This window comes from Pipra filicauda, unplaced genomic scaffold (assembly GCF_003945595.2).
Source record: "Pipra filicauda isolate LSUMZ 115617 unplaced genomic scaffold, ASM394559v2 scaffold306_size1276767_pilon, whole genome shotgun sequence".
In the NCBI taxonomy this organism is placed as follows: Eukaryota; Metazoa; Chordata; class Aves; order Passeriformes; family Pipridae; genus Pipra; species Pipra filicauda.
The window spans coordinates 1,193,037-1,206,862 of record NW_024104428.1 but is presented as its reverse complement, the minus strand read 5'-3'; positions in this window follow the sequence as shown (position 1 = coordinate 1,206,862).

Below are 13,826 nucleotides of genomic sequence, written 5' to 3'. Positions count from 1 at the left end.
GAAACGCTTCTTCACTGAGAGGGTGGCCAGGCACTGGAAGGACTGCCATGAATCACACTGAAGATCCACCTGAAGGTAAAGGCCCTGCCTGTAAGAAAGGCAAGCACGGAGTGATGCTTCCTCTGTGAGACGCTTCCAAGTCAAACTTATTTGTACCCTGACTACTTTGCCCAAAGGTTGTACCCACAGCTTTACAGTCATATAGCTGCAGCAGCAGTACTATCTCTGTTCTAGCCTACACTGTGATTTACTTCACAGTTTTACAGGGTTTTATTCAATAGTGTTTTACTTGCAGATATCTGAACACGATATTCTAGTAAACATCTTACTCTCCTGAGTTTTCTGTGTCTGCAAGAAGTATTACCTACTGATTTTTCAGTATTAAGCTCAGGATACAATCTTAGAGGTCTAGAGGAAGAACTCTACATACATATATAAGGGCAAGTGCCCTTAAAATGCACAAGTTTTGCAGCAAAACACTGTAATTCGTTCCTCACGTCTTTCACTGGGGTGTTTCAGACTGCTTGAAGTATAATGCAGTCTCCCTTGCTTAATTGACGCCTGGCTGTGGGAGGAAAAAAAGGTTTGTTTATGCATCATGGATGAAACTCTTTCAAGAAAAAGGCGAACGTCGTAGATCACGGCCTGCAGTAGTGCTTGGAGTCTGGCATTGATGGAGCCTGCTGTTGTCTGCCAGCGTGTTTGTAATACCCAGATAGATTTCAACATCACACTTGGTGATTTGTGAGTCAGTCCTCTCATTCTCTTCTGTTTGCGTTCAGCAGAGTGAATTAGGAGATCAGTTTCACTTGGGGTGGAGAGTCTGTGTTGGAGCATTGATTAAGTCTTTGGAAAAAAAAAAACCACACAAAAAGATCATACAGGGCAGCAGAAGTTAGGCATATGCATTCATTTTTCCAGCAGTTTTCTGGGAAAGTGGCAAGGTGTTGCTGATGCAGCCCTGTGTATGGGGAACAGCATTGGGAAGACGACCGGAATGGGTGAAGTGAAGCATCTTGTACAACTGTGGGAGAATTGGAAGGAGAAGTATGAATGAGGTGCTTATTACCTGTTTTTGAAAGCTTGTTTTTCACCAGAGAGAACTTGTGACTTGTTTTTTATAGCCTTAACTCCGCTTTGTTAATTTTTATAATTACATAAATGTCTCAGGGTGTGCTAAGAAAGCTGCATTTTGCTCTCAGACAGCTGGGGAATGAGACATTTGTGTACTGAAGGGGTCAGTCTTTCCCCGCTTTTTCCCTCAGGCAGTCTGTTGTTGAATTACCTCATTTTAGGTGATGGCTGATCCAGGAGTTAAACCACATTAACATGGCTATTTGTTTAAATATGTATTTTGCCAGCCCCATCAGGGTAATCGTGTTATGCAAAGTAAAAGGTCGCAGCCTCGGGTCCCATCGCAGCTTCATTTCGATTGGAACTGATCTGCTGACAAGCTCTGAGTGAATCTGTGTACCTGGAATTGCAGGCACGAGCCTTATCTGCCCAAAGGTAATGCCATATGCAAATTATTTGGGCTCCAGCGGTCTGTGGGTGCTGGGAAGAAATGATTAACTGATTATGAGGCTACTGGAGGGCTAGTACTCCGTGAAGGTTCTGCACGGCAAGCCTGTCAGAGGGAGGCTGAAGTCATTCTCCTGAGCCTTCCCTAATTACAATGACTGCCTGAGGATCCAAGCAGGACAAAGCTCAAAACAAAAAGCTGAAATGGAGCAGCACATAAATATGTGCACAGTTACGTGCACACCTGCACACACGCCTTCACAGCATGGGAACAATGAAGGGCACACTGATGTTAACAAGACCAGTGAGTCTGCTGGTGGAGGTCGACATCTTTCCACTTTGAACTCAGGATAAAGCTATAGCTAAAATGCTGACTTGCCTCTATTTATCAAATCTTGCTTCTGCTTTGGGATGTGTAAAGACCCAGCCACTTACTGGCTACCTGATAAACGTGCTGCCACTTTTCCATGTGATGAGGAACATCACCAGTTTAGTGTGGCAGGGACGCAGAGGACCCGTGCCATTCCTGGCATGTCTGCAAGGGGTTGGATGGATGGATGCTTCTGGGCATCTGCAGTGCCTGTGGAGGTCACTTAATGAGTCTGTGTGTAGACTATGGTTCAAGGATTGATACTGGGGAAGGCACAGCCGAGACAGCCTCTGTCCACCTTTGTTACAGCAAAATATGTTAATTATTGGTGTAGCTGCTCTCCTTCAGAGATCTTTTGAACCTGAATGACATTTGCTGCCAATAGCACTGACAGTCATGCAGCTATTTTTCTGGTTTCATTAAATCACCCTGTTGTTTGAGATCTCTGACTTGCTGCAGGACTGCACATAGTTTAGATTTCATGCATTTGCTGGCTTTTTTCAGTGGCAATTTCAGTGCAGTGCTCTGAAAAGTGAACGACAGCCCTTTCCCCCAGGAAAGAAAGCCTGTAACCTTCGGGTTTCAGGTACAGTTGGTGGGCCAACTTGGGCACTTCATGGGCAGCAAGAGCTTTCTGTGGTGCCACCTTTTATCTGGGAGAAATCTTCATCCGTATTCAGTTTTGGGATTTGGACTTGTTTCTTGCTATTTTAATGTTTGCTGAAATCAGGCATTAAGGATGACACACAGAACTGTATTTTGTTGTCAAATAAGGTAGCAATGTGAAAATTAAAGAGGCTCTGGTAAAGTTTGCACACTCTGTGCAAGTGCTTGACTTGTTGATTGTATATGGCAACATATATTTTTAGTTAGGTTAAGATCTTTCAGATGGTTGCCTCTGAGATTTCTCTCTCATTTCTATAGGACTGTAAACAACAGCAAGTAGTTATTTGGGATAGTCACTGTGAGTCAGCTGACATTTGTTTCATTTTAAGGCTCTTGGATGTATGTTCTTCTCTGACCCTGTACTTGCAGAATTGGGGTCCAAGGCGTTGCTTGACAAGCCAGGAGGCAGCCTCTTCTCCTCCCCAGAAGTTATGTCCATTTTGTTTCTTATCCTGGGTGTCAGCTCTGCACTGCGTGCAGTTTTCCTTGTTCTTTGTTGAAGTAGAGGTAGTGATTTGTGGGAAAACGGGAGGCAGCAAAGAACAGGTTCAATCCATAATCTGCTGCTCAAGTTGCAGCCTCGGTGCAGTGCATGTGCTGCAAAGGGAAACTTCACCCTGATTTATGGGCTGCCTGTCAGGCTGGGAAATCAGATTCTGTGAACTCCAGAAATAAGCTTACCCTCTGAGGTGACTATTCAGCTGGCAGAGAGGCTTCTCTAGGGAGTTGAAGTCTTTGGGTTGCTGCATGGTGTTGCACTGTTCTACGTACATTTTGTTTCCTCGGGGAAGGATCTGATGCTGCAGGTAACTGTGCTGCAGCTCTTTTTTGGAGACATCCTCGCACTTCTGATGATGAAGTTATGCACCTTACCAGACACAAACAGGAGCTTTCACAGTGCTGGAGTATTTTTTGCCAAGGGCCAGAGGAGAAGTCGCGAGTCCAGACATGCAAGTCCCTCTCCATCAATTCATCTTCCTTGGCTGATCTGCAGCTACACCTTTGGATTTCTTTTTCCTGTGAGAAATTTTCTGGTGGTGGCAGCCCCCACTGTCGCACCTGTGGCACGGCAAAAAGGAAACTTACCCACAAATTCTTAGCAGATACTGCTCTGATGGTCATTGAAATACAGGATTTTTTTTAAAAATAAAATAGCCATTATATCTAAAATTTCTCTGCTCAGGTTCAGTAAGGAAATGATTAGCATGCAAGAGTAGTTTAAATGTTTCTCGTCACTTAGCTTCAAGCCATATAATTCACTAATGATAATGGGATTTAAAGGTTTCCTGGTGAACAAACCCATGAAGAAGTGTATAGATAATAGCAAAGAAAAGGTCACTTCTGAAGTGTTACCTATTTTTCCTATTGCAGAATTATTTTAGAATTACTCCTGTTTTATAGCAATTATTGTAAATATTAAATATTATTTATTACAGCCTCCATTGTGTGCACTTGTTGTTCTTGATCGTAAGAAAATTGATTTAATTCTTAGTAATTCCCTAGCTGCAGCATGATTTTATGCTAATCTGGGATGGAATATCTGCTTTGGTATGGAAGTGTTCTTAGAGGTTTAGGCTCTGGGTTTATTAGCCTTAGGACCAGGATAACATTTGAGTGTTGGGTTGAAACAAAATTATGTTCCCAAAGTGTTTTAGCATGCTGCACTGGCTGTTGTTAAGTAACTTCTGCTTGAAATTAATTCCACTGGGAAATAAAAGACCTCAGCTAATGGAATTACGTCAGTGCATTTGGAATATGAAAAAGGCAAGCAATTAAAAATAGAATATTAATTAATTAAGCTTGCAGCTTCCTCTTAAAGATTTAATGTTTGAAGGAGCGCTGTAATAAACTCTAGCAAGATAATACTAATAAAACAAATATAATTTGACAGAGTTGGCTTATTATGTATTATTAATTGAGCATGAGTCGAGAGTTGTGTCTTAGTATTTACAGAGAATAAAAATGGCTGGTTCATTAGCTGTCAGCAATGCTTTTTAACAAGTATCAGCTTATGCCATTTGTGGCTTTATTTCATAAAAAAAAAAAGTCTTTTACAGACGTTCAAAGAAATTTCTCACTTAAGCTTTATGAAGCTGCTAAGGAGGAAGGCCAGTACAAAACCATCTGTGGCACTTGGACAAGCTGGGGTTTAGTGATTAGTTAAAGATCATACACTTCAGTAGCTGGATTTGGAAGCGAATCCCAATTTCCAGTCTTCAGTCCCAGCCCCCAGGTGATGTTTTCAAGCCCAGATGTTTTCATTGCCAGAGTTTCAGCCTGATGGCTGCAATCATGTTGAACTGTTTGTTGGTGACTTTTTTTCTGTGTGCTGTGTCCTCAGCTCACAGTGGTATGTCTGTGACAAACGGGAGAGTGTATGACTGTTATTTTTGACCTTGACTATCCCGTTAGAGCAGCCTTTTTGGATCAGCTGGCACCAGGGATGTAGGTCCTCACAGCACAGCAACACTGGGCATGGTCAGAATATTCAAGTTTTTCTGGACACAGAGGCTGGGGCTCCGTGTGGTGGGGAAGGAGGATGCAGGACAGCACAGGTGTGCAACAGCTCTCTCGGCACTGTCTGTACCAAAGAGAATTTCAGATAGGTGCGTATGGCGGGTGTAAATTCTCATTTTAAAGTCCATGTCTTGATCTCTGCAGGGATCAGACACTAGTTTATGTTAGGATGTATATATTACATATCCAATGGTGGCAGCTTCTGCCTCTGTTTTTCACAAAATCATCGAGGTTGGAAGAGACCTCACCAAGATCGTGTGGTCCAACCACCAATCCAGCACCACCATAACCACCCCTAAACCATGTCCCAAGTGCCACATCCGGATGCCCCTTGAACGCTTCCAGGCACAGCGACTCCACCACCTCCCTGGGCAACTTATTCGAATGCCTGACCACTCTTTCAGTGAATTTGTTTTTTTTCTAATATCTAATGTGAACCTCTCGTGGCAAAATTTCATCTGAGTTCGTTTTGAGCTCATGTGATAATCTAAATCAGAACACTTGCATGTTATATTTAAGGTTTGTTACACTTGCAATTATCATCTATGCTTCTGCTACAAGTCTAAAAACAAGATGTTACAGTTAAGACTTTTAAACCCAACCATTTAAGCTCCTAAATGTGCCAAGCTCTTATTGAGCTTCCTTGCTTAGTTATTGGGTGCTAATTTTAGACTGTTTCACATCTTGGGGGTTTTTTTGTCTCTATCCAGTGCTTGAATTTGCCAGCTAGAAAAATTAGATCTTTATTTTGAAATAGGTGTTAACATAGATATTGAGGTCAACCCAGTCCAGCAAGGTTTACTGAAAGCTGCCTTAACCTTCATGAAGTCTGACCCACAGTGGAATAATGTGGAGGTTTTGGGACCTATAAAATACTGATTCGGACTCTCCTCCCAATTCTGAGCATCCTGACCATCAAGATGTTAGAGTTTTTCAGGAATACTATGGCACAGGAGATTGAGAATGATGCATTGTTCTGCCCTCCTGCTTCCCTCAGTCTTAGCAACCCCCTCTGCTTGTGCTTTCAGGGCTGCTGGAGGGCCCACAAAAATAAGTATTTCCTAGTGACTCCTTGTCTTCCCTGCTGCCTTTCCCTCTAGTTCCTGCATTTCACAGCCAGGAGTAGAGGATGGGAATGACTTTGCTCCTTCCACTGCTCCCTTGATATTGTCAGTGCCCAGCAGGGCACTCCAGCTGCCCTGTCCTCCTGATACCCTGGATGTCGAAGCCAGTTTCATGTTTCGTGCTTCAGTGGCTTGAACTTGCCGTCTCCAACTCAAGCCAGAACAACACAGGAACGTGGGATAGAAAATGGGTTCTGATGACCCCACTGCATGGAGTGACTTGGTTTTTGTGCCCCTTAGTGCCCTCCCTCTGTTTCCTGGAGGTAGGAACCGGAGAAATCCTTTTCCTTCTACCTTATCTGGGAAGACAGAACAGAGAGACCAGGAGGGGTTTAGGCTGTTTGAGATGTGTCCTGTCTTTATTTTGAGATGGCTGGGGGACTCAGCTATGTTATGGCAGGCGGTTTCAATGTGGGCAGGATCTTTACTTGCCAGGACAAAACAGTCTTTGCCCAGAAGCAGTTAGCTTCTTAGTAGCAAGCAATTATCATTTGTAGGGGAGTTATTTTCATTCAGACTGCAGTAATTTTGTAACTCAGACATGCCAAATTCCTCTTATGACAAAAGGCCTAGAGTTAGTTTCCAATTCTGACATAGCAGCTGTTGCAAATGTCAGGATCCAGTTTTGTATGGAAACTGTTAAAAATTACTGTTTGAGCTTTTCACAGTGTCAAAGACAATATTCTAGATGTGTCCCTAGGCGTTAGTAGTTACGATGGATGCTGATTCCAAATACACTCTTGCTGTGACTTGTGACTTCCCAGTAGGATTCTCTCTTCCTAAATCAAATCCAAGTACAATACTTCCTCAGCATGACAAGGAAATGGACCTTCTCATGGTGGGGAAATTGTTCAGGGGCTTCATTTGTTACCTGCTGCCTTCTCAAAAGCAAGCTCTGACTGCATGTAGGTTCTCAGTAGATAATTTGTAAACCTGTGTGACAATGCTTCCGAGGTAGTAGGAGATTTCAGGAAGCAAATACATGTGATCTCCTGTACGTCCTTTAAGTAAATCACACATGGAATCATACAGAATATTCTGAGTTGGAAGGCACCCGCAAGGATCATGGGTCCAACTCCTGGCTCTGCACAGGACATCTCCAAGAATCCCACCGTGTTCCTGAGAGCATTGTCCAGGTATGAAGCATCCAGAGAAAAATTCCCACATTTCTTCCCTTCCATTCTCTGAGGGTAACTGTTTTGAAGGATTGAAGTCTAGGAGTTTAGTTTGGCTGGGGGTGGCGGGATAAGGAGATGCACTTGTTTGTTTGGCAAGTCCCGAACACAACACTTGGGTGGTGTAAGCTACTCTGGCAGGTTTCCTTGTCCAGGGTCTGTGTTCTGGCTTCTGAATTCCAACAAGATGGTGAGCCAATAGAGGTTCACTTCCCCCTGTGCCAGGCCATGCTTGTGGTTTACTTACCAGCAAGGGGAAAAGTAGAAGTATAGGAATTTACGTGTATCCTGGGCAGACAGCATCAATGAGTGTGTAAGGCTGCATGGAGTTCCAATAAACTTTTGCTTACCCACCCTGGGCACGTCTTGTAGCGAAGAAAATCTGCGTAAGCACGTGGAATGGAAGAAACACTATTAAAATGAAAACAAGCTCTTGTATAACAAGTAAATATATTCAACCACTCTTACAGTGAATCTCTCTGTATTGGTTTCAGGCTGGTGTTTCAAGTAACTACAGTAAAGGAAGAATATTTCCAATTAACAAGGGATACAAGGAATATCCCTGATTGTGGTCACTGTCTGTAGAATGTAAATTATCCCAATAATGAGCAGGTATTTTTTTTTCTCCCCTCAGGAATGTAAGCATTTAAAGAAATCACAGAACTTCTTGGTGAATCCACATTCTTGAATCTAACAGAGAAAGCTGAAACACTCGGTGGGGGGGGGGGAGGAAGAAAACACAGAAATGGCTTGGACAAATGGTTCATGGTTTTGGTACCACGAGGAATATGTGAACAGTTCTGAGACTGTTCTAGTCTGTCTCAGACTAGACAGGATCCAGGAACGTGACACTGGCAGGTGCTTCATAGCAGCAAATGACGGAGATGGGAGATCTGTATATGAAGATCTGTGGACAGGAATGGTTCCTGCATTTGGGTGCTGAGCACTGCATCATGTGTGAACTGGCTGGTTCAGGCAACAGATGTGTCCCCCTGGACTCCTTTCCTGCTGTGTTTTGTAGTTGTAGGAAGTGATGGGGGCAGTGGGTAAAGTGAAATGAAACTCAGATGTTCTCCTTGAGAGGCACGACTTCAATTTACACTTTTTCTGAGTTTTCAGTAAACATACAAATCTAATAACTGTAGAAACTTAGCTTCAGCTGTGAGCAGACATTTCTGTTTGCTTTCTGCTTTAAAGAAGATCCTTCCTCATGGAGGATGTTTCTCAGCTCAGCTTCCCGTAATTCCTTACAGAGCATCCTGTAGTGAGTCCCTGCCCTCCTGAGAGTCCCAGTCCCCAGGCAAAGGGGCTCAGAAGTTCCTGCGTCAGCCACCGGGCGGCAGAGGCACCGCAGGACCGCGTGTCTGAGAACCCTGCAAAGGTCCCGAGTGTGATGGGAGAGGGCAAAAGTGAGGGGAAGTGGTGGCGAGTTGAATCTCTCTAATTCTACATAATTCACTCCCTTTGGAAACGGGACAAAGTCAAGTGAAAGGTACTTCATTATTGGAAATCTGGAATAATTGGAGCGAAATTGTTGGGAACCCATGGGTTGTCAAGAAAAAGGGCTGTAGATTCGTGTCAAACTCCCTGTCTGGCTGTGACCGCTTTTGGGACTAGAGACCAAAAGTGACCATCAGTGGGCAGTTTTAATTTTGACCACATTTTAAAGCTAATAAGGAAGACCTTTTCCCAGGTCAAATTGATTTTTGGTATGTTTGGGATAATTGGTGACGTGATAGACCTACTGGCAATTAGACAAGCCAGTCTTATAAGAGTAAGGTAAAGAATGAGAACCCAAGGCATCTCCTTAGTCACTGCTAATCATGCAAGGTCAGGCAGATGCTGTAGATGTGTCTCTGTTTCCTTTGCCTCCCCTTGTCTCTGCCACTCCTTCCATTCCCCCTGAGCTGTGAAGGCCAAATAAACTGAGATTAACCCAGTAGGAGTGTTATTTGGCAGAAATATTCAGATTCTGAACACAATCACGGCTGTGAAAGCTAGTCTTTCCAGTCTGTTGCCTTTTTTTTATGACTTCTGTTCCTGGAGAGACCCCCATCTCCAAACTTCTGGTAAATACTGCCAGATTTCAGTCTCCAAGGAGATAAAGATAAATGTGTATGAGGAAGAGCTCTAGAATAAAGAACCAGGGTGAGTATCAGCTGGATCTGTACACTGCTCAGGGTCCAGGGGCTACTTTTAGAACATTGTCAGAAATTTCCTTCATAGGGGCTTGCACTTTCTGAAAATCTTACTCATTTCACTGTTTCAGGGTGTGCAGGAATTTAATCTACTCTGGAAGGGCCTCATTTCTTTGCTGCCTTGGCCCCAGCCAGGGCTACCTTGTTAAAGACAGTCATGACCAAGGACTTTGCAATCTGCCTTTTAAGTTCTAATTGTCTTGCTGAAGCTGTACCTCCAGCTTTGATCCTATAAAACACTATTTTTCATCCTCTTTCAGTTTGTTAACCCCTTAATTCTTTTTTTCAGTGGCACGCTGGTCCCTATACAATGAATTTCAGTCTGCTGATAAGACAGCTCTTATCCTAAATGTCTCCTTGGCTAAGCACTTCTAGTAAGCAATACAAAGTTAAAAGACCTGGGATTGGTTGGTTTGTTTGTTTGTTTAATCAAAGAATGTGTCTGTGCTGCTTTTTAAAGCTCATGAATGCTTTCATTTGCTGCAGGTACCAGGGGTTGCAGTTTCTTGTGTCTGGTAGCAAAGCTTCAGGAAAAGGCACAGACCTGTGTTTCTTGCTGCTTTTTCAAGTCTTTTGACTGTCACATTAGGTTATTCATGTGCTGGAGTGTGACAAGATAGGGGATCCCTGTCATAACCACCTGCAATCTTGTGGTTGTAAAGCTGTTCTGGTGGCTTTTGTCCCCATTCTGTGCCATATTGAAAGACTTTCTTAAATGAGTCTGGCATTAACCTCGTAACCACAGCAGATGTATTGCTCAAACATTGTTAAGTGAATCCTGCAGGGAATTTTAATTTATGAAATCTCTTTGCCTTTGTAAACAATCCTTATATGATTAGTTTGAAGATGGCAACGTTCGTGCAAATTCCAAAGTTCGTCTTCCGAGTTGGGATTTAGCGAAGTCTGTTTTCCCCTCACCAAAATGAAGCAAGGAGAAACAGGAGAATATGAGCAAGAGAGTCATTCATTAGAGATGACAGCAAAAAAGCACAGTTGTCCTGCACCAATCTGTGGCAGGTTGTATCCTCACCGGCCTTTGTTGTCCATTCACAGAAACAGATTTTCCTCCAACTCCAGCCAAACTGGCCAAAGCTCATAGGCTGTGGTGCTGTGCTTGCTGTCCCTCAGTTAAGCTTTGTTCACGTAGCAGAGTAATTGAATCCATGTGTCTGAATAGCTCTGCAAGGGCTTTTGGGTTTGGTTTTTTTTTCAAGCAAATGCAAAGCATTTCCCCCTGCACACAGTGATGCTAAATATAAATTGGGTAGTTTCTAGCAGTTATTCCATATATGGGCTCTTCTTTTTCACTTGTCATCATGGACCAAACTAGGAGAGCCATGTCAGAGAAACTGTATGTGGCTGGTGTGCTTGGCCTGGACAGCTGGGATCCTTGTGTTCTCGTTCCTCTCACCTTGCAGTGGGGTGGTTGATGACTGCCAAGATGGGATGACAACGTAGCACAGCACCTACTCCACATCTCTGCTCTTTTTGGGGACCTGTCTGGATCTCTCCCCCACAGCTGCTGAGCAGTGGTGGAGTTGGGAGTGAATTCATGACTTTCCCCCTGAAATTCCTGGTGCTGGGGGCAGAGGGAGAAGCCCCCATAGATACAGCAGGAGGAAGAAGAGAAATCCTGAGGGTGACAGCAACTTGCAGACGAGCAGAAATCTGAATCAACTGCTGTAATCCTGGCTGGTCTTGTTTAGCATCTGAGAAAGAGCTGGGAGAGGGGAGCTTGTGCATGAACTATGGGATCTGTGACAAGCACCTGGGTTTTAACTTGTCAGAAATGGGAGATGAAGAAGACCTCTGTCCAGCTTGTTGTTTCTGTATTCTTAAGGCATGGGACTGCTCTGCTGTGCATTACAGGGCTGTCTCAGAGCATGAGGCAGGGGGGCACCAAGTGCATGACATCAAGGTGCTTCTGCAAGCTTTTCTGCTTAGGTTACTTTGAGCAGAGATCTTCTGCAGATTGGATCCTCTGTTTGCTTCTGGGTCCTGTGCAGAGTCTCATCATCTTCTCTGTCCCTTCAGGATCCTTCCTGCCACGCACTGTTACTTGTGCTGTACCTTTTAGTCAGAACAGCAGCATCTGATTCTCTGGGTCCGAGGTAACCTCAGCATCAAACAGCAAAAGCAAAGGCTGTGGCAGGAAGTGTGAGACCAGGACCAGTGGTGTGTGACTCACCAGAGGTGCCTGAGGCGCAGCAGACCTGCTTCAGGGAGGTCTCCCAGGTTTGTCTTTGTGCATCACAGTGGGTATCTGTACAGGTTTTCCTTTTTTACAGCCCAGTTGCTAAGCCCCCAACACAACCAAGTCCTCATCTGTGTTTGCAGGACCTTGGAGATTCCTTCCACCTCTTGGCAAGAGAAAGCTGAAAATACCCATGGATACTCTGAAGAAGAGAGTGTGTCTCCATTGGCCTCTCTCACCAGAGATCTGACAGTCCCCATGGGGGCATTCCAGGAGCTCCAGAAATCCTGGCCCTCACTCTTGCATGTGTTGGACTGTATCTTCCCCGGAGGTACCACAGTCTGGAGAAAACCATGTGTACCTTGACCATAATCAGGCCCAGAGCCTTTCTGTAGTGGTTCCTGATGTCAGCATGTTTCTGCAATGTCCTTTTTTTAATTTGTGGGCTACTTTAAATGTCCCTGTCACAGGGAGACATCCTGTCACCTGTACTTGAGGCTCTGACATTAGCATTTGCTGTCGTTTTGGTTGCTTTTGCTACTTCTTTGATCGAGCAAGAGTTCAGAGTTCAAGCATAGCTCTCTGGAGAGTTTAATTTGACAAAGAAAGAATTCATATGAATATGAGTCTTCATCAGTTTCTGGGGTCCTGCTGCCCCACACAGAGGCATCTCTCAGGTGTGCCCCCGATTCCTGCTTTGTGGCTGCACAGTTAAACTCTCCTGAGAGCCACTCAAAGCCTGTTTCAAAGAAAATGTCTCATGCATGAATAGCTGTAGGTGTGGACTGGACAGGTTGCAAACCTCTCCCTCCTCCCAGTGCTGTCCAGTCCTGGTTGTACCTGCTCTGGCAGCCTGTGGTGTAACCATGCTGCTCCACCACAAGGGATGGATGGACAGAAGGATGACTGCAGCTGTGCATTACTGGAGCTGCAGACTTATTTTCTGTTTCTGCTGAGTTTCTGGCATTTAGCTCTGTCAGCTCCCTCCAAATGAAACTGGGCCCGTGTGTTTCCCCGGTGAGCGCTGGCATACATTAATGACAGCAAAAATAGGTGCACTGCTTACCAGCCTATGGAAAGGAAGATGTGCAGAGTGGATATGTACAGATTTCTTCATAATATTCCACGGGTTATTTCCTTCTTTACTTGCTAACTCAGGTTTTCCAATCTCCCATGCTCCATCAATGCCTCATGTCACGTAAGGAGTGAATCTCCATTCTCCTTTCATGATGCCTTCAGGCTGAAAGGGCAAAATGGCCCCGTGAGCTTGCACCTCACCAAGTCAAAAAGGTTTTAGTTCATCTTCCAGCTACAAATTCTTGTGGGTTTTTTGATCTGTTTTCTCTTTTTCTCCCTTTTTCTACTTATGTTTTCTGTTAAGCCTCGCAAGGTGTTTTTTGTCCGCAGCAATCCAATCACACAAATCTCTGTGTCGTTATATAAAAAGGGGAAGTGAATTCTCTGGCAAGCCAAGGCTCTTGTGAGCATTTATTAGCCAGTGCCAGAAATTAGTGCCTAATCTCATCTAAAAACTTCATTATATGTGAAACTTGAGAGAGTTGCTCTTAAAAGAGGCTGCTGATTGATGACAACACAGATTGTGTGTGTGCTGTCATCTTTATCCTGGCTGTGATTCCTTTTTGGTTTTTTTTTTTTCTTTTAGCTAGTGAGGATGTGAGGGACAGAAGAAGCCTAATGGGACTTCATATACTGGGTGATGTATGGGGCACTTGAACACAGAAATATTGAACTCATAAATGTACTCATTTGCCCTGGACTCACTGAGAGGGAGACTAAATACAGGACACCGCAATGTCACAGTCATGCAGAGTCACTTCTGTAACAACACAGTGACAGCAAAAGGGCCGTATTTTCCTTGTATTTTACTGCAAATCTGTAAATGAGCTCTCTGAGGCTGCTCTCATTGGCTGGAGGAGAAGGTGAACTTTTGCTGGATTAGTCTGTGTGCAGACCCCTTTTGCATCTTGTTTTTTTTTTTTTCCCCTGACATTCTGAACATTTTGGGGTGCTATTTTGGAGCAATGCTGCACATGCTGTCTG